Source organism: Mycteria americana, unplaced genomic scaffold (assembly GCF_035582795.1).
Source record: "Mycteria americana isolate JAX WOST 10 ecotype Jacksonville Zoo and Gardens unplaced genomic scaffold, USCA_MyAme_1.0 Scaffold_55, whole genome shotgun sequence".
Lineage (NCBI taxonomy): Eukaryota > Metazoa > Chordata > Aves > Ciconiiformes > Ciconiidae > Mycteria > Mycteria americana.
The window spans coordinates 798,708-824,462 of NW_027445641.1; the positions used below are offsets into that span (position 1 = coordinate 798,708).

Consider the following 25,755-nt stretch of genomic DNA (forward strand, 5'->3'; position numbering starts at 1 on the left):
GCTCTGTGGCGACGGGAGGATGCCCCCTTTTATCCTGCCCCGGGGCATTGTGACTGCTGCGTTGCCGGGCGGTGGCACTGTGCCATGGGGGTGACCGCCCCCCCCCCCCCCCCCGCCACCCCCCCCTCCCGCCCCGCGCAGCCCCGCCCGCCGCCCCTCTGCCCAGCATCCTTTGGAGGAAGGCCTTTGGGGTGCTGGCCCCGAGGCAGTCCCTGTGCCCCGGGGGCCCGGGGGGCTCTCCCTTGTCCGTGCTGGCCACGCACTGGGCACAGCTGCTGAGCGTCCCTGACGCGTCCTCTGCCACTCGGCTCCCAAGGACAAACCTAGTGCTGTTACTCTTCTCTCAGGCTGCGGCAGAAACCAACCCTGCAGCCCGAAGACCACCCCCATTAGCCGTCCCCTCTCTGCGCCAGAGCTAACGGCCACGAGCTCACGCAGCGAGGAGGACCAGGGACTTGACCTGGCTGAACACAAACCCTTTTCCGGGGGGCGCAACGGGGGTGACTTCAGCAGCCGCAGCCTGGGGGAAAGCCAAAGTGCAACCAGAGCCAGAGGTTGGGATGGACGGTGCCAAGAGACCACCACGGAAAGAACACAGGCTCTGAAAAACGGCGGAGCGGAGGTGACACTGGTGTGCTGGAAAGGCTGCTCATTTTCAGACCTAGAACCTTTGGCTCCGTGCCCAAAGCACAGGCAGGCAAACGACGACTCTTGCAAACTGTCAAAACAGCCCATTGCTGCTAGCGCCCTCACATCCCCTTTTCCCACTGAAACCCAGCTGCGCAGTTGGCCCTGTTTAGACGGGATACAAAACTGCAGGCATTTAGGGAGGAGGAATGATCAGTTGCTGCTGATCATGCCGCTGTGGGTAAGGAGTTGGCTGGCCAGGTGGCCATCCGACACTAAAAGGCAAGTGCCTCTCTTTAAGAGTCCCGACGCGCCTGGAAGACCGCTGCCAAGAAGGACGCAGGATTTTGCCTTTTATAGGCCCGCCTGAAACCACCCGAGAACGTCGGTGTGGTGAAATTCTTGATGACGTTATTCCCATACAAAGGAACTTCATCGTTTGGGTTGTTTGACATTGATTAAAGCAACTACAACAAACACTCTTCTGGCACACACGTGGTAACTCGTTTGCAAAACAGGTGCGATTAGTGCGGAAAGCTGCCAGCGTCTGGCTATCCGTTCAAGAATCTCAACATTGTCATGCCAGCTCAGTGTGAAGAGACAACAGGCCCGCGCACGTGCCCAAACGTGGCTCTGGTGTGGCTCAGCGGGCTAGAGATTCCTGGCAAGGGAACTGGAGGCCAGAGACGAACCTCAACCTACAGCCTGCAAAACCTGAAGACGACCAGCACACAGGCGCATACGTATCGATCTTGTTCTGTCCTCGCCAAAACTGCTGGCTGAGCTGCCATCAACCTCAGTGACGGACAGCAGGCAAGTGACGGACAGGAGACGGGCAGAAGGCAAGACAAGGGGCTGTGCTCAGTGCTACAGAGGACAAGAAGCAACCCTCAGGGGCCACCCTGTGCTATCTGTTGCGTCAATAACCCCACAATTGCAAAGAAAATCATGGGAGGAATCATAAAACAAGAAATAACTCCTGGGGAATACTGGGAAATAGACTTTATGGAATTGCCAAGGTGTAATCTGTATATATATTTACTGGCAGTGGTAGACACCTTTTCTGGTCAGCCCAATGCTTTCCCTTGCCGCACTAACAAGGCTAGGGAAGTGATTAAAATTTTATTGAAAGGAATTATCCCCAGATTCCATGTTCCAGAAGGTATATGCTCTGATAATGGACCCCACTTTACTGCAGAAATAGTGCAGGGACTTTCTAGATTTCTAGACATTAAATGGGATTTGCATACCCATTGGAGGCCACAGTGCAGTGGCAAAGTAGAAAAAATTAATCAAATTCTAAGAAGAGACATTTCCAAAGCGTGTCAGGAAAGTCAAACGAAATGGGTAGATATTCTACCCATGGCTTTAATGAGAGTACAAATTACACCCAGAGTTAGAGAAGGTGTAAGTCCAGTTGAGATCCTGTATGGGAAACCATATCCAACCAATCATTTAACCACTAAGGGAGACCAAATGCATATCAAGGGACCATCTGTAATTCAAGAGTATTTGATGTCTCTCTCGCAGAATTTATCCTCCCTGCATAGTTACCTAAACCACAAGACTCCCATTCCCTTGGACACCCTGATACACCCACTCCAGCCAGGAGACGCGGTCTATGTACGACCCTGGAAAGATGAGCCCTGGAAAGAAAAGTGGAAAGGACCTTATACAGTGCTGTTAAAAACTTACACAGTGGTAAAGGTGAATGGGTTTGACTCCTGGATTCATCATACTAAAGAAGGCGCCAGACCAGGACAAGTGGATCTCTATGCCAACTGGAGAACTGAAACTCTGACTAACCAGGGAATATCGACGAATTGTATCAAGGTTTTTCTTTTAGAAAACTATTATTGAAATGACTCCTAGGACACTCTCAGAAAGTGTTACTAATTTAGCATAGCTATAATGAAAATTGTATCTCTGATATTAATTATCCTAGCATTTACTTTTTGTAACAGAAATCTAGTCCTACAACTTGTCCAATCCTTTGGAAGAATCCCTAATGTCAGCAGTATAATGGCCTGTTCACCATTATCTAAATCTGCAGCCGATCCCCTCGCGTGGGAAATTTTAACTTTAGATTTAAACTGAAACTTTCCTCAGTCTCCAAATTACCTCCTTTCAGAGTCGAATGTCGTTGTACAATCTAACAGGACAAGGAGAACTATTAGCGAATGCAACTAGAGCAGGATTACAAGATTTAAACCACTCAGTTACAGGAAACTTCAAAGATGATGTTGCAGAACAGGCTAACCTTAGATTTAATATTATTACATGACGAAATAAAACAAGTGGCAAAATCAAGTAGAAATATTCAGGCCTCTAAAGAAAATATTACAAAGTTTTGGATTCTCCCTGACTGGATGGTTGTCAAGTTTACTTCAAACGATAATTACAATTGTACTTATCATGATAATCATATGTATTGTTGTTAGTTGTGCCTTAAAACGTGTTAGATGACTAATTGTACAAGTTATTAATGAGAACTAATAATGAGACATATGAGGACTATGACGAAAAGTCTTAGTCTCAAAGGGGGGAATTGTAGTCTAACAATGTAGTCTAACAGGAGCTGGTGGAAGGCCAAGGCTTACGTAAACCCAATAAGGGGGATTCAGGCTGGAAAGCAGAACGTCTGAACAAGAATTACTGTCCTTGGGAGAAAAACACATCCTGGAGAAATATGTAAGCTAATTAAGATGTTTTGGGAACCATCTGAAACAACTAGTAGAAGTGTGATAAAAGGCACCCTCACACAAACTATCCTCATTATAATACTAAAAGTCACACCCCTCAAGCTGGAGACCCCGGCCCAAGCAGAGACCCCTCACCTTTGAGCATGCGCAGAATATTAAAGTAGCACTGTAGCTTTAAGTTGAAATAAGACAAATGTAGATCAATAGAAAACTGCTTGGTGTAATTACTTATGCATATGCATAACTAGACTGTATAAATACTGTACCTGTATGACTGAACTTTGTGCTAGCTTTGTGGAGCTACCACCTAGCACCCACCTCTGTGCAGACATGAAATGAAATACTTCTGCCCTGTGTGTATTTTGGTGTCTCACACACCAGGTAAATGACCTCACACTTGTGGGATAACACAGGGAAGGCCAAAACACTCCAAAGCTGCCTGGCAGGAGTCCCAGAAAGACACAGGGCATGGACCATCCCCCAGCATTGACAAAATTGCTTCACTGGATTCCCTGGAGGAGTCTGGGGTTGGTACCTGCGAAATTCTGCTGTGTCCAGGGGAGGCCAAAACATTCTTCAGAGTCCTCGGAGGATTTCTGAGGAGCTACCAGGTATGGATCTGCCTCCATGACAAAGAAAACTGTCCATCTAACTAACTAGGAAAATTGGGGTGCTGCTACCTGGAACTTTAGCTGCCTGTAAAGGGAAAGCCCTGAAGTGAAAACAGGAATGGACCTGCTGCCAAAATACACCATGCTCTTCGGGTATCTACCTTAGAACATTCTGGGGCTGCTACCTGGGAATTCACTTGCCTACACAGGAAACCAAAAGAATACACAAAATACCTGGGAGGAGTTCCAGAGTCCTATTGGGCATGGAACTGCCTCCAACATACACCAAACTCTTTGGGTATTTACCCTGGCGGTGTCTGTGGCTGCTACCCAGGACTTCAGCTCCCTCCACAGCAGGACAAAGCACTTTGGCAGATGCCTGTGAGGAGCCCTGGGGAGCTACAGGCCATGGACCTGCTTCCCATTTCTAGCAGCAATCAGTGATAGAGTATCAACCAATAGTATGGCAGCAGTCAAGAAGAGCAGCTACCAATCATACAGCAACAACCAATCTTTTAGCAATAATCAATAGAACAGCAACAACCAAGGAGCTGTATACTATCACAGGTTACTACAAACTTATCATTAGGGAGGGAACTTATCCTCGATATAGCACCAGATATACTTGTGACAGACTACTTCTATGGGCATATAATACTGGTATAAAGTGAATTAGACAGACTTCAGAAAGGGCCAAAGCATCCCAGAGGGGAGGACAAACCAATCTCCAAGGGGACCCAGCCATCCCACAGGTGGGCAGTTAAACCCAACCAACTCCAAAAGGGAGCCCAAAGGGGGAACAATACCATAACAGACAGTCTCACTTCAGAGATGACCTGGAGGTGTCTGGATTCTTTGTACCGAGCTGTGCTTCAAAGCGGCCAGCTGCACATTTCAAGGATGCTTCTGGTCCCCAAGCTCACAAGTTCCTGGGCTCGCAGGAATGTTCTTCTGCTCAGTCATTTCCCCTTCTGACCAGTTGCCTTTATGGCTGCTCACACCTGCCTGCTCCTGCCCTATCAGCTCCTCAGACACCAGGGACATCACAAGCACCTGCACAGCAGGAGCGGCCTCACTTCCAACACCACAGCTTTTCCCCTCCATCTCCATCTCCCTCTCTGTCTCCCATCTCCCTGTGCTCTCCTCTCTTCTAGGCACCTTTCTCACCCACTCCATGACTTCCCAATGCCTCTCTCTGTCTTTGTGCTTGTGTGGCAGATGTTACCTCAGAAGTGTTGTCCCAGCCACGTCACATGCATCTCTTCCTCTTCTACCTCTGTTCTCATCGTGACTGCACCAGCGGTCTGATGCACTTTTTGACCTCATGGGCCCTCTCGTCCTGCCTCCCTTCGGCTGTTAAATCCTGCTCCTGCAAGAGAAGTGACAACCAGTCAGTGCCCCCTCTCTGGCATCTTACCTACATCTTCCTGAGCTGGACAGCTGGTGGGAACTGTCACCAGCAGCCCCAGCAATGTGTGAAGTCTTCTCCTGCCACAGGCGCAGCTCTGGCTGCATACCATGCTTCCTGAAGGAGAACAACGACACTCAAAGTTACTCCTGGGCAACGTCCTGCTGGGAAGAGCTGATTTCAAGGCAGGTTGGCAGCAGACCCTGAGGCCGTGCCAAGGCTGGCCACATCTGGCTCCTTCCAGCAGGATTTTGGAAAGCTCGTTCCCAACTATGAACGCCAGGCCAAAAACATAAGGTAGAAACAGCCCCCACCCCTGAGGGCCTCAGCCCCCAACTGGCCTCTGTCCCCAGACTACTAAAACTTCCAAACAGGCTCTCCCTCTAACTGAATTATCTTCAGTTTTGACAAAAGAACCGTATGCTTCCAGATTCAGGAGCCTAAGACTGTTGGGGGGCGATTTGGGCTTCAATTCCAGAACAAAAGACTTGCCATTACACAGCCTCAGCCACCGCCTCCATGGTCATCTCGTCCGTGACCCACAAACACTGCACTGTAAAAAATCTAACGGCTAAGAAGAAGTATCCTCTCCTCCCCAAATCATTGTTTCCCTCATACCCTCACGCTACCACAGTAATAATCATACTATTCTTCTGTAATTGCCACCCATCTGAAACCCCTCCAAAGCATCATCCACTGACGTGACTGACAGCACCCTTCATAAGGGAGAACCATCACTAACCACGCACGCACCCATCAGACCTTTTGCAGCAAGGCCTCTGGGACCGAGCACCTCTACATGGACATCTTTGCCTGACAGGAGATGATCAGCCCCAGAAAAAACCCTTAGGTTGTCTTGGCTCTAGTGAAGGCAAAGAGTTTAGAATAATGATACAAGCAAGTTTCAAGAGAAAGCAGGATAGCGGAACAGGCAGAAAAATTGATGGGTCTCACCCACCTCTAATTTCACAGGAAGGTGCAAGGGTTTTTCTTTTTCGTTTGTTTTTTTTAATCACTGCACAGCACAAGTGAAAAAAACACACACCTGTTTTTGAAGGAGAAATGAAAACTCCAATAGTAAGACTATCGAGTCTGCGTAATTACTCTTCTTTCCAGGATACATTGGTCTTTTTTTTTTACATCTCAGTGGAGAGCATATCACTCAGTGCTGATATGGGAATAGCAAAACGTCCTCTGTCAATCTTTGAAAGAGTACATTGAAGGAAAGGTGTTCATATAAACTGTAAATGACACGTTTCCACTGTCAAAGGTTATAATGCTTTTGAGTATCTTTGCCATCTTCATCTTCTTTGTCTTCCCTTTCTTCTGGTGACACTAGAACTACTGGATCTCAACAGAACATTACACTGTTCAAGTACTCGTGTAAATTATATGAAATCCAAAATGCCCTACACGGATGCCTACAGGTTTTGCTATTACCATCACGTTAACAACACTGTAGGTCCTGTCAGACCTACAACCTGCAAAACCTGAAGATCTATTTATGCAAGACACATTCCAGAAATTATAATCAGCACAGAGGAGCACATCTATCGATCTTGTTCTGTCCTTGCCAAAACTGCTGGTGACTCTTGTCACCAGCCCGTCGTCAGCCTCAGTGACTCACAGCATGCATGACTCATCTGGCTTAGCTCAGGTGCAGCTGCTAGGAAAACGGCTATTTCAGAAAGTCAGTGCTTGCTATTTTGGGAAAGTGTTTCAAGAAATGTGTTTAATACTCTGGAGGGGTAAGACTAAGCATGGTCATCTCTCTCCATGTCTGAGCTCTGCCACGGGTTACATGAGCCACAATGGGCAAGCCACAGGTTTGAACTTCCTCACTGAGAAAACTATGTCAAATGCATACAGTTTATGCCACTAGCTTCTGTAAAGTAACCTGAAGTTTCTTCATGAAAGGGGCTAAAAATGCAAAAACCAGAGTATCATTATCTAGCAGGTTCTTAATACTACCCTCTCATGTCACTAACTGGATACCAGGCAAGGAATGTACATGCTCTGTTCACCTACCTGCTCACGGAAACTGATTACATTTTATTCCTTGGAAAGAACTACCTTTCTCTTTTCTTTCTTTTTTTTTTTTTCCCCCAAAAGGGTGCACTGCTTGCTGAATGCAGGATGAGTTACATGGGGTATACAGACCGCACCTAGAAAACTGACAAATGAGGCTGTGACCACCACCATCTCTGTGCCGTGCCACTCCAACACTCCTATCCCAAAGACATTCATTTCTCTCCTCTTCTGCTCTTCTCATCCTTCTACTTGTGCCACCGATCTCCTTCACACTGACACTGACACACTTTTCTCTCCTGTTTCTGGAATATTTTTCATCACACAAGTATATTTTAGCTTTTTGCTCCTTTAAAATTCCAGAGATTTCACTTTCTTCCTGAATTAATTGCCCTGTACTCTTATTGCCCATTCAATGTGCTATTTATAATTGCTTCCTACAAGTCTCTCCTGCCCAGCTCCCTGAGATCCACAACATGTCAACCAAGCCATCTAGTTCCTCTCTCCAGACTGCCCATGCCTTGTATTAAAGCTGCTCTTATGAAGATCGTCAGTTAATATTCTCCTAAACAGATCTCCAAATGATGAGCCAACTCTCAGTCTCCATTACTAGTGACGTGCCTTTGGCACGTTTGACCATGGGGGGTTTTTTTATGATGCCTTGCCTGACCATGGTTTCTTCAGGTCAGGGATCCTCTCCCTGGATCCCTCCAGTGACTCCAGATGGCCTCTTGCTCTCCTACGGGGAGTCCTTGTCACCAAGGGGGGCAGTTGGGAGCCCCGGGCTGGGTCTGAACTAAGAAATGAAAGTAGGCATCATGTGAGCAGTCTGAAAACACACACCACGGTGAGTCAGTCTGAGTGCAGGAGGAGTTTCTTCTCCATCCTGTACTCACGCACTAATCACCTGCTCCTGAAGCAGAAGCTGCTTCTGCAGGAGAACAAAGTCTCTGCACCTACTGCTCTTCCCATCACAGAGACAGGGATAACCCTGAGCTCTAACACTCTGATGTGCCACCAACATGCCAGATGCAGCACACGCAGGAGTCAGCATGTGTGATGTGGGTCCCTGGGGCGGCAGGGTGGGGGGCTGTTGAAGGCAGCACCTTGTCTATGGCAGGCTGTGTGACCGCCCGTGTCAGTGTCCTGTCTGTGTCCTGTGCGTGCGTGTGTCTCATGGATACGAGCTCAGCTTTGCTGCTGGCTGAACCTGCAATAGGGAAAGCGGCAGCTGTGTCCCTCAGCTGGGGCAGAGACCCCAGCTGCTGAGCTGGGCTCCAGCAGGTGGGCAGGGGGGTCCTGGGCAGGGGAATCCTGGGCTGGGGCTGCTGGAGGAGGTGGCCACTCCTGACATCCCTTAACAGCCACACAGTTGGCAGGATCTGGTCAAGCTTTGAGCACTCCTGAGATTACATGTCTATAATCCTTACGCGATGGGGGACTGATGCCTTGATAATGTGCCCACAGGGATACATTTGTAACCCAGCTCCACAGCAGTTTGGGCACCCAAACAGGAGCTGTGCTAGGAAATCCTGGATTAACTGCAATGATTGGACTGGGGAAAAAAGATGTTTACAGAACATTAGAGGCGTAAATGGCTCGGCTGCAGGCCTAGTGACCGAGTTTGTCCTTTGGGGGATGACAAGAGAGGCTCACCAGCGTGTGTACAAGACCTCCTGCAAGTAACAGATCACCCCCAGTTATCAAATCAACAGTGGTGCTGGCTATAAAGCAGGAGGAAACCTGAGCGAATCAGGCTACAGGCTGAGCTCTGTACAATCGGAATTGTCAAATTTGTGAAGGTCAAGTACAAATGCACAGCTGAAAAGAGCAGCCTCACCTTACAGAGCTTTAAACCTAATGGAGTCGAGTAGGAGAAGTGAGTACTACGGAGGAAATCAGTGAATTATAGGGGAACGAACATCACGTAACTCTGAAAATAATGTACCTAATGGAAATGGAAATCCCTTGTGGCTCCTGTCACTGGAGAAACACATACCATCCTGCAAGAGGACAGGACAACCCAGGGTCAGCCAGCATGACTGTCAGTGGCACAAGAGGTTCTTTTTCCCTTGTCCTCTTCCAGGTGATGCTGTTCAAGCCCCCGGCACCTGCAGCCATGCTTGGAGTCTGCCCTTTGCTGGGCACAACTCCCCTGATACTGCATGTCTGATACACATTCCATAAAACAACGTAGCCCCAGAGATTTTGTTTGTTCACCTTGAGCCATGAGGACAGGGTGCGTGTGTGTGAGGTGTGCGTGTGCTTTCTCTCTTTAATTTCCATGCCTCTGCAACAACTCTGCAAGATCAGACTAGAGGAGAGCACTGAAATCAAAAGGTTAAGTGACACAGAAAACTCTAACCGCACATTTTCACCTGATGGCCTTAACCAAAACAGGCTTTGGATCCCAATTGCTCACTTTGCCCTTGAATAGTGCCATTCCTTATCTGAAAGCTACTGTGCCTCTGGCTGAGGACAGATACAAGCCACACAGAGAGCAATCGGAGCTAAACCGATTTCAACGGTTTCAACGGTTGAAACAGGACCGGTTTCAATGGCCCTGTGCCAGAAGCACATGGACTGCACAGGCGGGCACTTACAGATGTGTTTGTTGGACTTCTCAGGGAAATAACCACCTAGGGCAGAGGACAACAGCACAAAAGCAGTGAAGTTCTGGCCTTTTACTCAAGCCAAGGAGGCAATTTCACCAGGATGGGTTCTCCTTAAAAGTTCCAGAAGAGCCAGCTCTCTGAAAACATCTACAGCTCATTCAAGAGGTGAGCCGAATGAAAAGAGCTAAAATCCCCAAAGACAAAAAGAAATGTTGTAAATATCTTGGTTGCTCAATGTTTCCTTTTAGTTTCCCTTTCGCAGATAATTTGGCCTAGCTTGCCAGTATTGTTGGCCTTAAGTAAGGAAGCTTAGATAGCAGAATTGCTAACGAGCATTCTTTATTTGACCTAATCATTAGAGTAAGAATGCTTTGCCTGTGTTAAATCCTTGGTTAGCTGAGATAGTTGCAATGTAGATAGATAAAAAGGAATTCTTCAGGCCCTGTGTCCCTGGAAAGGGCTGATAAGGAGAAACTACACAAGAACCACCTGATTTTGGATATGCAAGGAAGGTATGAGTAAGACAAAGATGGACTGAGCACGCGTAAAGACAAAGTTCAGTCAGCGGTCAGAGTGATGAAGACTACTGACTTCCTCCAACGACCACCAGAGGATCCCTAATGACCACCTAAGGACTTAAGTACGCATGCGTCAGGGACATTTACATATATTAATGAGTTCCAAGAAATCTCATGTTTATATGAATTAATCTTATGAATATGTATATTTTGCAACATATAACCTCTGCGATCTTGCTTGTTTGTCGGAGCACTTATGGTGGAGCGATCCCCAGTGCTGCCCAGCGCTGTAATAAAGGATGCCTGCTTAATAGTAACTCCGTTGCTATTGAGTTTTATTTCAGGAACACTCTGAAACTCCAATTCACCTGTTGGGAGATTTGGATTTTAAAGGGTAGTCTCCACGAATTTTGTTTCAGAGTCTTTTGTACCCCACTCTCACAAGGAAATATGGAAGCATGCTTGTCTTGTCTGAACAAACACTTGGTCAAATGTTACTCACTCAGTCCACAAGTGATCTTAGATAAACATCTTGGGAAGTCCACAGAATGCCATAGGCTGGAGCCATATAACAGCCCTCCATTCCTGACTATGGAGGGCTCCACATATTAACAAGGACCTAGAGAGCATCTGTCTTCTGCGGGAGGGTTTGCTCCTTTACATGTGTAAGCGGGGGCTTTGGCTTTGGTGGGATTGTGGTTCAGGTAACCTAGGAAGAACAGCATATGAAAGGCCACTGCAGGCAACTGCATTTCAAAGCTCCTTTGTAACTGGGGGAGATTGAGCTGCCCAGTGCATGAAATTCGGGGGACTTTTTCCTCCCAGAGTAATAAAGGCAAGCTATACAGTGCCTTGTAGTGCCAAAGAGTAAATCTCTAAGCACAAACGGTTGTGCAACTCCATTGCAGTTCAAAAGAAACTGGACCTCCTGCCAGCCTGGTTCCAGTCATAACCATGGAGAAAGGGAAAAAAAAAAACCCACAACAAAGAAGAAACAGCACACTTCTTGAAACAACAATGTAGGTGCTTGTATTATTCTGTCATTATGGAGTATTTTAGCCCTATAAGCACTTGGTAAGCTAACTTGAAGCATACGTAAAGAACTCTTGTGTGATTTTTTGCTTTCCCAGGAGCCCCGATGGGAAGATCACCAGCAAATGCTGCACAGTCAGGTGCTTTTACTGGTAAGAAAAGCAGCCCTCTCCCAGCCATGGCAAAGCAGAGCTTTATAAGGAAAAAGGGGGCAGGGAGGGGTAGTGTAAAGGGAAACAGCTTTGTAGCTGGTGTTACCACAGGTGTCCTCAGCGTGCCACACACCACTCTGATCCTCGTTTTACCTGTTGTCCCTGGGACTGAGTACTTGGGTGAAATACTCAGGAGAAGGGAGAATTAGCAGAGAAGAGGTAGTGGCAAGAGAGCTTAAAGGAGAAGTCCTGAATCAGCAGGAAGTGGTGCTTCTCTTGTACAGAAGGCTGTGAAATCTTTCAGGAGAAACGAGCAGCAGCTACAAGTAGTTTGCGCATAAGGAGAACAGGCCAGGAGTCAAAATGAAAATGCCTGAACAGCATTCATCTGAAAATTGGTTGCCACTCCAGCAGAGTTTCACATGGATGCCATCCCATGCTGTAAAACTAATGCGTCTTTTGGGGAAAAGGAGGAAAGAAAACCCACCAAACCTAAACCAAGAAGTGTTTTTTCTTTTCAGACCAAACCTCTGCTGCCTGCCGCACAAACCTTTTCACTTGTGCTCTGGTTTTCCCTGTTGAGAGGCTTTGCTTATTTGGTTCTCTTACCCGCCTGTAACAACCACCTCTCCAGGACTAAAGCATTCCTCCTCTCATTTTACAGTCTCCCTCCTCTCCACCAAGCCTTGGTTCATCACAGGTGGAATGTTTCCTTTGGCCTTGCCTGTGTATCTGTTAGGAACTCCTCTGTCCTGGACTGACCCGGCTCTGGATCTGCAAATGGCCTGTGCTGTCCTTTGCTCCAGCTGTACCAAACTGCTAACAAAGTCCTACCATAACAGGAGGAGCTTTTTTTTCCAAGGTTGGGGAAGACTGTGCAGTGCAGGTGAGCAGGAAAGGAGGCAGCAACGACTTTCTCTGGTTCTTGTTTCTGCTCTTCTGGTAAGATGGGGCAGTTCCCAACTCTGGTCTCACCTGGGCTGCAGAGGAAAAGGCCTGAGGGGAGCCTGGACTTGGATGATTTGCAACGGCAAACCAAACATTTCCACTTGAGCACTTGAACTACAACGTCACCATCCCAAGGGGCTCAAGTCTGTAAGACTTGGAAAGACTTAGCTGAGAAAATAATGAGTCCAAATGAACAGTATCTCCAGGAGACAGAGCTCCATGGTCTGAGCACAGCACAATGCTATAAGCTTTACCGACTGAACCTCTACTTTTCTACACAAATGCTAGTGATCTCCAAAGAAAGCTGGTTTAGCCAGTTCTCCTCCAAAGCCCTTACACTGGTAAATCCACACGAACAACAGGGCCCTTCTGCAGGTAGCCACAGCAAGCAGAAAGGCAAGCATTTCTTAAATCCATCTAGAAACCCATCCCAGCAGAAAACAGAATCCCTACAAAGACTGTTGGCAAAACTCCCCACATCTCCGGGCTGGGGGCACGTCAGCAACGTATCCACACCTTTCACGTTTGGGATCCACCACAAACACAGTTTCCATTCTGTCACATCACCTGAGCTAAAACTGCCAGCAGGAGCTGGCTCATCCTGGGACTCGGTACCACCCAGGCACGCAACCTGCAGTCCAGAAGTACTCCTGAAAAGACCTCGACAGCCTGCATTAACACACCAGCATGCACCCGAGATGTAAATGCTGCCAAGTCATCTCTTGTTTGCAACAGATAGAGACGACCAAATTTAGCAAATTTAGCCTTACTTCTACCAAAACTTTCCTTACAGAGAGCTCATCCTCTGTGTTTGTACACTGGAGTAAAGACCTGCTCTAGCGCAAAGGCTCAAACCCGGCCTACGGTCAAGGAGCCATTTAGACAAGCCCCAGTTTTCTTTCTTCATTGCTGCCTTGCTTCCCAGAAATCAATCAATACCAAAAGCTCTTTTCCCGCTAGTTTTGCAACAGCTTCATTACCTTTAAAGACAACACTTCTTACCTTTGCTACTCCAACAGCTTCATTACCTTTAAAGACAACACTTCTTACCTTTGCTACTCCAACACACCCTCACAGCCCAGCAAAATCATACTGCAGGGAGGAAACCTTCACCATACAAAGACAGGCACGCTACAGGTATACATTACTCTCAAAAAACAGGCTCTTTCAACCACTCTTCCTTTTGCCTACCAAAGTTCAGACAGTGTCAGAAAACAGCAACAAAAAAGCAGGGTTCTCTCTCACATTTGACAGAGCCCATTATATCAGCCATTCAACATTAAGTCCAACTCCAGTCAGAGCCCCAGAATAAGAAATGCCATCTTAAAATTTACCAGAAAAAGAAGCGCTTTGAAGTGGCAAGACCAGAGAACGTTCATGAAAGCACCATCAGGCAAGTACACATCCCTTATCACAGACCACCTGCCCCATTACCTGAGTGAGTGATGTTCTCAGCTAATTTGCAGCTCGGGCTCTCTTGGTCATTAGCGCCGAGCATGTAGGTTGGAACTGGAGCTGGGAAGAAAACCATATGCAGTCAGTCTGGTTTCATTCAAGTCCAGGTAAGTTCAAGTTCACATTTACTAGGAATCACAGCAGGTCCCATCCATCCCTCCAGACCCCCGCACAACTCCTGTGCAGTGTCCTGAGGAGCAATAAGCGCAGAACAAGAAACCTTCCTTCAAAATAAGGCCCACAGCCTGCTCTTTCAACAAGATGCACAGAGCACCAGCAGAGAACAACCTCTGCTTTAACTCCACCTAGCTCTGCTGCCTACATAAGGACACCAGCTCCTAAATGATCCCTAGCCCTCAAAACACAGATCTTCCCTAGGGCAATGCTAAGGAAATACCAGAGCACAGGGACAACTGCTCATTCAGTTTAAGCTGATGGCGAGAAGGACAGAGGACTAGAAGGAGAAAAATATGACAAGGAAGAAGACTGAGGAGCCAAGAAAGAAAGGTGCAGGGAAAAGGCTAGAGAGAGGGACAAATCAAGAGAAACAGGCACAAGGAGACCTGCAGAGAGATGAAGGAAGAAGAAGCGGGGACAAGAGCAGGACAGAGAGATGGGGAGGGAAGCAGAGGAAGAAGGAAGGGGGGATAGAGGAGCACAGGGACAGGGCGCGGGGCATACAGATGGAGAGAGAAAGAAGGACAGGGAGCAGAACAAAGGGACTGAGAAATAAAGAGAGGGTCAGATCCTGACAAAGAGACCAAGAAGAGGGGGAAAAAAACCCCAGCAACGGGCTGGAGGACAGAGACTGAGGAAGAGGAAAAGAGGGCTGAGAAGCAGGAAGGAGGAAGAGAGGACAAATACAAGGGAGAGCCAGCTGGACACAGGAGTATAGCAGGAAACAATGGGACAGGCAGCGGGACAGAGAAATAAAGACAGAGAAGATGGGGACAGGAACCAGGACAGAGGGACAGTGAGAGGAAAAAAGGGGCATGGAGCAGGACAGAGGTGAAGAGAGATGCAGCCGGGAAAGAGGAAGAGAGGCACAAAGAGGGAGAGGGATGAGGGGGGAGAGAGACAAATAAGGACTGGGGGCAGGATACACATTGCAAAAAATTCTGGGGTGGGCAGCAGGATGGAGAGGGAGTAAAAAAGAGTAGGGGCAGGGAGCAGGACAAAGAGACAGACAAGAATAACGATAAAGAGAAGAACAGGGATGGTGAGCAGCACAGAGGGATGGAGAAAGAGAGGTATCAGAAGCCCTGCAGAGAGATGGAGGGAGGAGGGAGGGGAAGGGTCAGGGAGCAGCAGAGAGAGAGAGGAGAGATGGACAGGAAGAAGGACAGGGACAGTGGGATGAGAATTACCGAATGAAAAAACACAGTGGCAGTGAGCAGGACAGAGCAACAGAGAGAGAAACAAAGAGAACCAGAAGGAAAGAGGGAGAGGGGAAGACAAGGACAGGGAGCAGGACATACAGGCAGAGAGAGACAAAGAAGGACAGGGAACAGGCCAGAGAGACTGTGAAAAACAGAGAGGGATGCAGATCAGGACAAAGAGACAGAGAAGAAAACAACAGCAATGTGCTGCAGGATAGAAACAGAAGAAGAAAAAAAGAGGGACAGAGAGCAGGGGAGAGGGACAGCAAGCAAAACACAGGGACAGGTAGAGCGACAGAGAAAGAGGGACTTGGAGAAAAGAGACGGACGGGGAGCAGAACACAATACTAGAAGATGAGAGGTACAGGGAAGCAAAAAATATGACACAGAGGGAAGGGGGGCAGGGAGGGACTGAGATGCAGAAGAGGGGTGACATGGCCCCAAGGGCCTGGGACTCACCGCAGCTCCTGCTCTCTGCACTGCCAGGCAAATTCTTCAGCTCAGGCACTTCTTTGTCTGTCTGTCCTTCCCTCCCTTCCCCTTCTGTACCTCTACTCGCTTGCCTGTCCTCGCCTCACGGCTGGCCCCAGCCCTGCCTCAGCTGGGCCACGGCTGGAGCAGAGGCTGCACCTCCCAGCACCAACATGGCCACCCAGAGGCCCCCCGCCGCAGGACTACAGCTCCCGGCATGCCACGGGGCGCTCCTTCCTGCTGTCTGCCCCTGCGGGGACACTGTCCCCCGGCCGGTCCCGCCTCCGCAGGCCCCGGGGCCGCCTGCCCGGGGCTGCCCTGGCCCGTGCCCGGCCCAGGCCCCTGAGCTCTGGTGGAGCAGGGAGGAGGGGGAGCAAGGGACAGGGCAGCAGAGGGAGGTAGGGCAGGGCGGTAGGGTGGCCGGAGAGGGACAGGAGATGGACAGAGGGACGGGAGCAGGACAGAGGGGCAGGGAGAGCAGGGGGGAGCTGGGCAGGGAGTGGAGAAAGGAAAAGTACTGGTGAGGAGCGGGCAGAGGGATGGTGCAGGAAACAGATGGAGGGGAAGGAGGTCGGGGGGGTCAGGAAGAAAACTCATGCTAAGCAGCAGGACAGAGGGACAGAGAGAGAAGAAGAAGGGCAGGAAGGAGGCCAGAGGGACGGACCAACCCAGGCGGGGTGAGGGAGCGGGGCAGGGGGGCAGAGAGACAGAAAAAGCACCAGGGGAGTGGAGTGACAGAGCAATGGGACAGGGAGCAGGACAGAGGGACAGAGGGGAAAGGGTGAGAGGGAAAAGGGAGGGGAGAGAGACAGGGAGAGGCAGGGACAGAGAGTGGGAGAGCAAGAGAAGGACAGGAAGCAATGCGGAGAGACTGAGAAACAGAGGGATGTGGATCGGGACAAGAAGGCGGAGAAGGACAGAACAGCAATGGCCTCCAGGATGGAGATGGAGGAAGAGCAAAAGGGGATGGGGAGCAGGACGGAGGCCTAGAGAGAAGAGAGAAGGCACAGCCAGCTGAGCAGGGGATGAGGGGAACAGGAAAGAGGGGACAGGCTGCAGGACAGAGAGAAAAAATAAAGCCAGGAAGCAGGACACAGTGACAGGAAAAATAGAAGGAAAAGGGGCAGGAGAGAGCACTGTGGAGAAAGAAAAAAACAGCAAGGGGATATAGGAGAGACAGAGAAGAATTAGAAAATACAGACCAGGAGCTGGACAGAGAAAGAGAAAATAAAAAATAGTGATGGGCTAAAAACAGAGAGGGAGTAATTAAAAAACGGGAAGCCAGAGAGAGAGTGATGGGAAGAGACCAAACATTGCAATTATGGGCAACTGCCCACATTTCTTGAGCACTCCCCAGGAACTGCAGTACCAGGAGCCTCGAGGAATGTGCTGCCTAAAAACCCTCTGCCCTGGGCCCAATCCTGCAGCCTAATACTGCTGACAAGCATTACCTTGCAGACTGGCTGGGACTGAGGAAAAAAAGCCCAGCTGAGGGGGGGGGGAGGAATTGCCCAACTGTTTTTTTGTTTGTTTGCCTGTTGGTTTTGCTTTAAAAAAAAATACCATTTAATCTCTAAATACCACTTGCAAAGAAGAAGGAACCAGGCATACCAGCTTGGGTGCAATTAAAGCCTGAACCCATTCAACAGCCTCACAAACAAACCATCGCTCACTCCCACAGCACACACTCCACTGCCTGCCTGCAAGTAGAGGCAGCCACACTGTTTCTTGAGCGCTCCCCAGGAATGGCACCACCAGGCAGCTCAAAAAACATGCTGCCTGCAAAAACTTGAGCACAGCTTAATTGTGGGCAATTTTTCCTCTTTTTAGGCCTGCTGGTTGAAGAGTCATCTGTCAAGAGATGCCTCAGGACCATGTTAGCGCTGGTGGCGCTGTTTTTTGGATCCTGTGGCAGCAATGGGCAAAGGGACAGGCTATGGAATCCCCGTGCCAGGTACGTGTGCAGGGTGTCAGGGTCACCCCTACATGGTTTTTCCCAGCGGAGCCCCAGCCAGTGCTGGCCCCATGCTGCAGCCTCAGGGCGGAGGCTCAAGGAGCCAGGCATTTCTGTGGGCACTGCACCCTGCCGGGCCCCACCACTGGCTGTTGGCTGCCCTGAGCTTCTCCCCGTTGTGCCCCCAGCTCTGCTTTCTGCCAGCGCCGGGGGCACAGGAGAACGTCTGGCCTGTTCCTCCTGACCCACGTTGGCAGCTCCTACGTGGTGTCCACGTCACACAGCTGATTTGGGGGCGGCAGGTCTCTCTTGTGGCACCCTGGGAATGGGGGCAAAGCAAACCAAATCCCTCCCTTCCAATCTTTGTCCCCAGGGAGACCCAGTGGAGACGTACCATGTGCTGGAGAGCATCCTGCAGGGAGGTGACAGCTGTTGGCAGAGCGGTGCTGAGACCCACCTGACAGCAAAGGTGCCCAGTAGCCGCAGAGGAGCCCAGGTGAAGTGGTTCTCTTGGAGGCCACCAAAGCAGCCTTCCTCTGCCCCTGATTTTTTGGTGAGATACAGAGCAGCGCAGAGGTGTTTCTCAGGCATCCAGGCCTGAGGAGGGTTTCCCAGTGCCCCCGTGAGACATCCTGCTCCCAGGAAGCAGCTCCCCATAGAGCAAAGGCCATATCCAGCCACCCGGCACTGGGCTCGGCTGCCCCGAGGGGTCTCCCAAGGAGGATGGGGTCATCTGCCTGGTGGCTCTGACACAGAAATGATGAGCTGAAGCCCCGTGGTCATGGCTGGCCAGTTACAAGGCTCTGAGTGCCTCAGGCTTCTCCCTGGGAGTGTTTAACGCAGGCACTTTTTCAGGGTGTGATGGATGATGTGAGGATAGCTGCTGGTGATGTCCTGGTGGCTCTGTCCCACTCCCCACTTCAAAGTTGTGATGTCTGAGATGAGAGGCCACCTGAAGGCCCTGGCAGACATCTCCAAGGAGTTTATGTTCAGTGTTTTGATATCTTAGGGCCAGCATGTGCTAGGGTTATGGGATGCTAGGGTTATTGGATGCCAGAGTTTACATGAGTTTGGATTAAAGCATGTGATTGTTATGGACAGGATCTGGGTTTGTTGGCCCTGGGTTCCTGGGATTAGGTTATTTTTGCCTTATCTTGTGTTCTGGGTGGGGTTTTTTTGGATAGTCCTTTTTTAGTTTGTTTGCTTTCTTAGGGTTAGGGTAGTGGCCTTTGGTTTTTGTATGATGTGTCTTCTGGTTATTTTTTTGTTGTTCTGGTAGTGTTGCATTTTCTCTCTTGTAACCAGCATTTGTGGTCTAATATGTGTGACTGGGCCAGGCAGTGTCAATTCTGTTGCGGTCCAACTCACTTCCACTGAGTCAGTAGGTAGGTGGTTAGGTGTGGAGGACTTGGAGTTTGTGGAGAATGACTGCCAGACGACTAACGGGCACTTCTGGGGTGTGTGGGGACTTCTGGCCCATAGGTAATGACTGCCGGAGGACTAAGTGTACTTCTGAATTTGTGTGGACTCCCCAAATTCATGGTCATTTCTGCTGCCTTGAGGAAGAGCCATAGGAAGACCCCAGCCACACAGAAGGACCAGGCTTTCCCCAAGGGTACATGGCTTTTGGGGTTTTGCTTTTGAGTAAGAAACCCGCAAAGAGGCTGCTATTGTTGTTTAGTGACGTTTTGTACAGTCCTGGACTGAGTATCGTGTGACTTGAAACATGGCTGAAAAAAGGGTAGAGGTTTGCCTGCCTGTTGTGAATGCTTGAGTTTCAAATGTCTGCTTGTGGTGGTGACTTCATACAGTCCTTACCTCCTATCCTGAGGCACGACATGTGCTTAGGGCGAGGTTCATCATCCACAACAGTGGATGAGAATCCGTATTTCAAATAGACTTCTTGATCGTTTTGAATTTTTTGGGGCCAACTTCTTCTCAGATTGGATTCGTTCATCCTTGATTTTGCCTCTTCACATGGCTGGCGAAGAGCTCATAGGAGGAGCAGGAGAAGGGTCAACACTACCGTTTCCATGTTGGTCAGTTGTGCTGGACTTACAGGGTTATCTTCCATCTGTGGTTTCTTTGCAGGAATCTCTTTTGAAGCCATTTGTCTGTTTAGTGAGGGGTAGTGGACTCAAGGGGAGACCTTTTGTTCCTCATTAGTGCTTCAGGGATTTACCTGTCATTTTTTGTTTGTTGTGTTTGCTTTTTATTTGCCGTGCTTAATTTAAAAGCTTATTGAAGCTCTTTCGATTTCCGTCATTAAAGGAAGTCTCTAGGATTACTACCCAGGAGTGACCTGTCCAGAAAGGACTCTCCTTGTACGCTGCCGTCAGCCTTCAGTCTAGAGAAATATCCGGTAGTGGTGTATTTTAATGGTGATGTACTCAAATGCATCTTAAATATACAAGCTTTGCCCTTGTGCCTGATATGCCTGGGGGATGATGCTCAGCAGCTCATCAACATTATGTTCTGCTGTGCTTTACCCATTTGAAGTAATGCATCACCAGAAATGTCTTCCTTAGTGCCTACACAGAGCAAGAACCTCCAGTAGCAAGGGCATGCTGACCCTTGGGCAGCTTCAAAGTGACAGATAAATGTCAATAAGTTAAAAAACCAGTCCCGTGGTAGCAGTGTGGACGTCAAAGTCCACCTGACTCTCCACACTGACTCAGCATGTCACAAATTTATGTGGGTAAGGATGGGTGAAGTCAGTATAAGCAGGTGTTGTAACTGGCCAGGCAGTTTATCTAAAGAAACAAAAAAAAAAGTGACCTTTGCTTGGAGTTTTGTGCCTTTAGATGTCGGGGTGTATTGCCTTTTCCTTCCTTGCTCTGCGCACAGTGCAGTGAGAGGTGTTTCCATCTGGGGGAGGAAAGCCATCCAACAGCCATCATCAACCTCAGGGCTTGATGGAGGCCTAAGTGCTTGGGACAGTTTTACTTGTGTGGTGCTTCTCATTCTGCTCCCAGGTTTTCCCATTAATGCTTGCTCTTTGCTTTATTTGCCTTTACAGTGTTTTGTAAATGTTCTCCATTCATAGCCGTGAGCACTGAACTATGTGTTCCTTGCTCTGAAAACTCATCAAGAGCTTTAGAGGTTTCCTTGGGAGCAGAGAAAATGGGTCCCTTGAGAGTAGAGAAGAGAATTTCATATGATATGATAAGCTCAATGCTTCCATGATAAGCATCTTGTAAGGATAAAAGTACCTGCTTTAACTTTTTGGGGTTTCTTCAGAAATGTTTAGCAATAGCTACTTAAATGATTGATTACTTCAACAGAAGAAGAGATCACTTTGCTTTCTGTGTCTGACTAAAAGAACTAACCAGAACATACAGAAAACTGATGTGAAGAGCCATTGTTTGTCATTATTGGGTACCACGTCTGACTTGTAGAGCTTCCCTGGGCATAGGGTGGTGTTTTGTACATGGCATTGTCCAGTCCTGTTTTTGAACTGAACATGTTACTCTTTCACAACTTTTTTCGTAGCGTTTTCACTTGAACTAATGTTCACCAAACCAGTTTGTTCTTACGTAGCTTCTAGGCAGAGGTTGAATCTTTGCAGTCAGATTTTGCCTTGGCCTCTGTACGGTGCCTAGTAACCTTTTTTTTCCTGCATGATCTTTGTGCACAGGAGTTGTCTCTTACATTGAAATGGTCATCTCTGTAGGTAATGCTACACACATTTGTACAGATGCTGGACAGGCTAAAGCTGTAATGCCAATATGGAAGGGCAGCTTGATGCTGGGATCATGCTGTAGCTCTCACAGCCCAGGAGATTTGTGTTTGTTATTGTCATGTTAGAGGAATTTCCCAGGTTTGGTATCTAGTGTGAAAGCACAGGGATCCTCCAGTGTTTGAGGTCTGGTAAAATGATGGTCCATCTGAAAGTGGCTGCTGGAGGCTGGGAGTTTCAGTCCATGCTCACTAAATTGCCTGCAGGCAATTAGTGACCTGGGGGGGAGTAATGCAGTTCAGGCTCTGTTGGATCTGTGCAAGGGTTTAGAGCAGCTGCAGAACCTGGGCATTCACGCCTGAGGTGTAAACCCTGAGTAAGAACAGAGGAGGGGGAAAAGGTCTGTTTGGTGTGTTTTTTCCCCCTCTCTAGGATGTGACATGCCTCTGTTTTGGAGAAAAGCAAGTGAAAGAGCAGAAGCTGGGACAGGACTAGGTAAGTGGGAGGAGTGGTAGAATATTATGGGCAAAAGTGGGTTTGGATTTTGATCTGCTCAGAAAGTTTCATACCAGCCTTGAAACTCATTTATTAATGTGGGGATGATAGTGGGGGGGGGGGGGGGGGGGGAGACAAAGAAGTGGAGGGAGCGAGGAAGAGCTCTGAGGATTCACTCCCAGAGCTCCCAGAGCATTAATGTGTCAATCCTCTAGTGTCAGAAGGGGTGACTTGCCAGTGACACAGCTGTCACTCCTTGTCCCTGACTTTATAATTCCCTTGAAAGCCAGGGATACAGCCTTTCTCTTAAGAATATGTGTTAGAGGTACGAATGCACAGGGGCAGCAATGTGAACAGTGGTGTCGTGGTTTAGCTTCAGACGGCAACTAAGCACCACACAGCTGCTCGCTCACCCTCCCCACCCCGGTGGGATGGGGGAGAGAATCGGAAGGGCAAAAGTAAGAAAACTTGTGGGTTGAGATAAGAACAGTTTAATAATTGAACAAAAAAATTGTAATGAAAAGGAAAACAATAAGAGACAGAGAGAGGAACAAAACCCAGGGAAAAAAACATGTAATGCAACTGCTCACCACCTGCTGACTGATGCCCAGCCAGTCCCCGAGCAGTGACTGCTGCCCCCCAGGCAACTCCCCGCAGTTTGTATACTGAGCGTGACGTCATACGGTATGGAATATACCTTTGGCCAGTTTGGATCAACTATCTTAGCTGTGCCCCCTCCCAGCTGCTTGTGCACCTGGCAGAGCATGGGAAGCTGAAAAGTCCTTGACTAGTGTATACACTACTTGGCAACAACTCCAACGTCAGTGTGTTATCAACTTTCTTCTCATCCTAAATCCAAAACACAGCACTGTACCAGCTACTAGGAAGAAAATTAACTCTATCCCAGCTGAAACCAGGACACTGGCCAAGTCAGCATCTTGTACGTGTTACGCAGATTGTGTTTCTTGACTGCTAGCAAGGAAAGGAGTGTGGTAGTGTAGTCTAACAGTGTAGTCTAACAGGAGCTGTCGGAAGGCCAAGGCTTACGTAAAGCTGATAAGGGAGATTCAGGCTGGAAAGTGGCACATCTAAACAAGAATTACTGTCCTTGGGAGAAAAACACATCCTGGAGAAATATGTAAGCTAATTAAGATGTTTTGGGAACCGTCTGAAACAACTAGTAGAAGTGTGATAAGAGGCACCCTCACACAAACTATCCTCATTATAATACTAAAAGTCACACCCCTCGAGCTGGAGACCCCGGCCCAAGCAGAGACCCCTCACCTTTGAGCGTGCGCAGAATATTAAAGCTCGGCATAAGACGCATCAGGGAAGATAGGCGGTAGCAGCAGAGTTCTGTTTATTTCTACACGCTCTTCTGTTCTGTTCTGTTCTGAGTAACGAAGGGAGACGTGCCTCGTTCTGGTTTGTGTAGAAACGCTGGGTTTTTCGGTACCGATATGGGTGCTGCTGCTTCCCAGGAGGCACCCCTTTCCTCTGCTCTAGGATGCATCCTGAAGAATTGGAATAAATGTGGAGGGTAAGCTAAAATGATATTTTAATCAATGGTGGCCACAATATCAATTGGAAGATGGTGAAAAATGGCCTGAGAATGGATCCTTGAAATACAAGACTAGATTGCAATTAATGTTGTTTTGTCAGGGAACTGAAAAACCGGATGAAATACAATATGTGGATATGTTTTTTTTGATTAAGAAATGATTTGGATATGTGGAAGAAATGTGGTTTAGTGGATTCTAAACATCAGATTGGAATATATGCGTTAAAAGAGAAAAAGGAAAAATCTTGTTGTATCGAATTGAAACAATCCAGAAGGCATGTATAGTACTGTTAAAACTGTAATGATGGCTCATAATCCTAACTGGGGACATGTACAGGCTCTCCTAGAATATTTGTTTATCCCTGAGGAGAGGAGATTGATCCAGCAACGGGGGGGTGGGGGTAGGGGGTGGTGCCTAATACCAATATGTACATCCCAAAAGCGGATCCGGAGTGGGATTCAAACACAAGTGAGGGATTACAGAGGGTAAAGGAATATCAAAAGTTAATTTTGTATGGGATTCAACATGGAGTGCCAAAGCCTAAGAATTTATCTAAACTCTATGTAGTAAGGCAGGGGGATAAGGAAATCCCATCAGCCTTCTATGAGAGACTGTGTGAAGTAGCTCGAAAATGGACAGATCTGAATCCGGAAGATGATAGCAATTCCAAGTTATTTAATATGCTGTTTATTGGTCAAACGGCAGCAGATATAAGAAAGAAATTACAAAAGTTAGAGGGTGCATGTGGAATGACAATCTCAGAGTTATTGTCAATCGCATATAAGGTGTATAAAGTTTCCCCAGCTGATCCTCTGGTTCCAGTCAAGATGGGGAACGAAATAATAGATTTTTTAATTGATAGTGGAGCCACACATTCAGTAGTAACTAGTTGTAGGGGACCCTTAAGTAAAACTAAAATAAGCATTGTTGGTGCAACAGGGAAAAAGACTTTAAGGCCATTTTTACAACCTATGGAATGTTCAATTGGAAATACTACCTGAACTCATGAATTCCTTTAGATGCCAGAATGCCCCTTACCATTGCTTGGACGGGATTTACTTTGTAAACTGAATGCACAACTAACGTTTTCTGAAGACTCTGTTCAGTTGCATATTCCTCCAGAGACTGCCTGGAAAGCCCAGATATGTTTGTTAATCGAGAAAGATCCTAATGAAGAAATGAATATTCCAGAGGAAGTACTGAATGTGGTCACACCTCTGGTATGGGCATCGAAGACACCCGGACAAGCTAAGAATGCGACCCTGGGAAAGACTGAACTGAAACCAGGAGCTCAACTGGTAAGAAAGAAACAATACCCCATTAAGCTGAAGGCCTGAAAAGGATTAGAACCTATAAAAAGCTCCTTTTTAGAACATGGATTGTTACAGGAGTGTCAATCGGAATTTAATACTCCCATCCTACCTGTAAAGAAGCCCCATTCTTCTGAATATAGACTGGTACAGGACTTAGGAGAAATTAATGCAAGGACAGTAGATGCCCACCCTGTGGTTCCAAACCCGTATACCCTCCCTACTACAATCCCTAACAGTAATACTTATTTCATAGTATTAGATTTAAAGGACACCTTCTTCTGTATAACTGAGGATGAGCAGAGCCAGACCATCTTCACATTTGAATGGGAGAATCCAACTACAGGACGAAAGACACAACTCTGCTGGACTGTCCTTCCGCAAGGATTCAAGAACAGCCCTACCTTGTTTGGTAAGGTACTAGCCAAAGAATTGGAACTATGGCAAAATGATCATGATGCTGTAACATTGTTGCAATATGTTGATGATTTGCTAATTGGTTCTGACAGTTATAAGGTATGTCTGGAGGCCATCATCAGTTTGCTTAACTTTCTGGGCTTGGCAGGGTATTGGGTTTCTAAAGAAAAAAGCTCAGATTCGGAAATAAAAGGTCCAATATATGGGGTTTGAAATCAGCAAAGGATAGAGAGAATTAAGTACTGAGAGAAAAGAGGCAGTTTGTAGAATTGCTGTACCTACATCAAAGAAGCATTTAAGAGGATTTCTGGGAGTGGCTGGGTGGTGTTGCTTATGGATTCCCAATTTTGGACTAATTGCCAAACCATTGTATGCTGCTGCGAAAGGACCTG

General features: G+C 47.9%; 1 long non-coding RNA gene across 1 annotated transcript; it reads left to right on the forward strand.

Moving 5' to 3' along the window:
* Positions 1-16,264: 16,264 nt before the first annotated feature.
* LOC142404028 (uncharacterized) lies at positions 16,265-22,962 on the forward strand. The gene is made up of 3 exons (XR_012773715.1): positions 16,265-16,344; positions 22,012-22,074; positions 22,941-22,962. It is a non-coding gene; the product is annotated as an uncharacterized LOC142404028 (long non-coding RNA).
* The last annotated feature ends 2,793 nt before the right edge of the window (positions 22,963-25,755 follow it).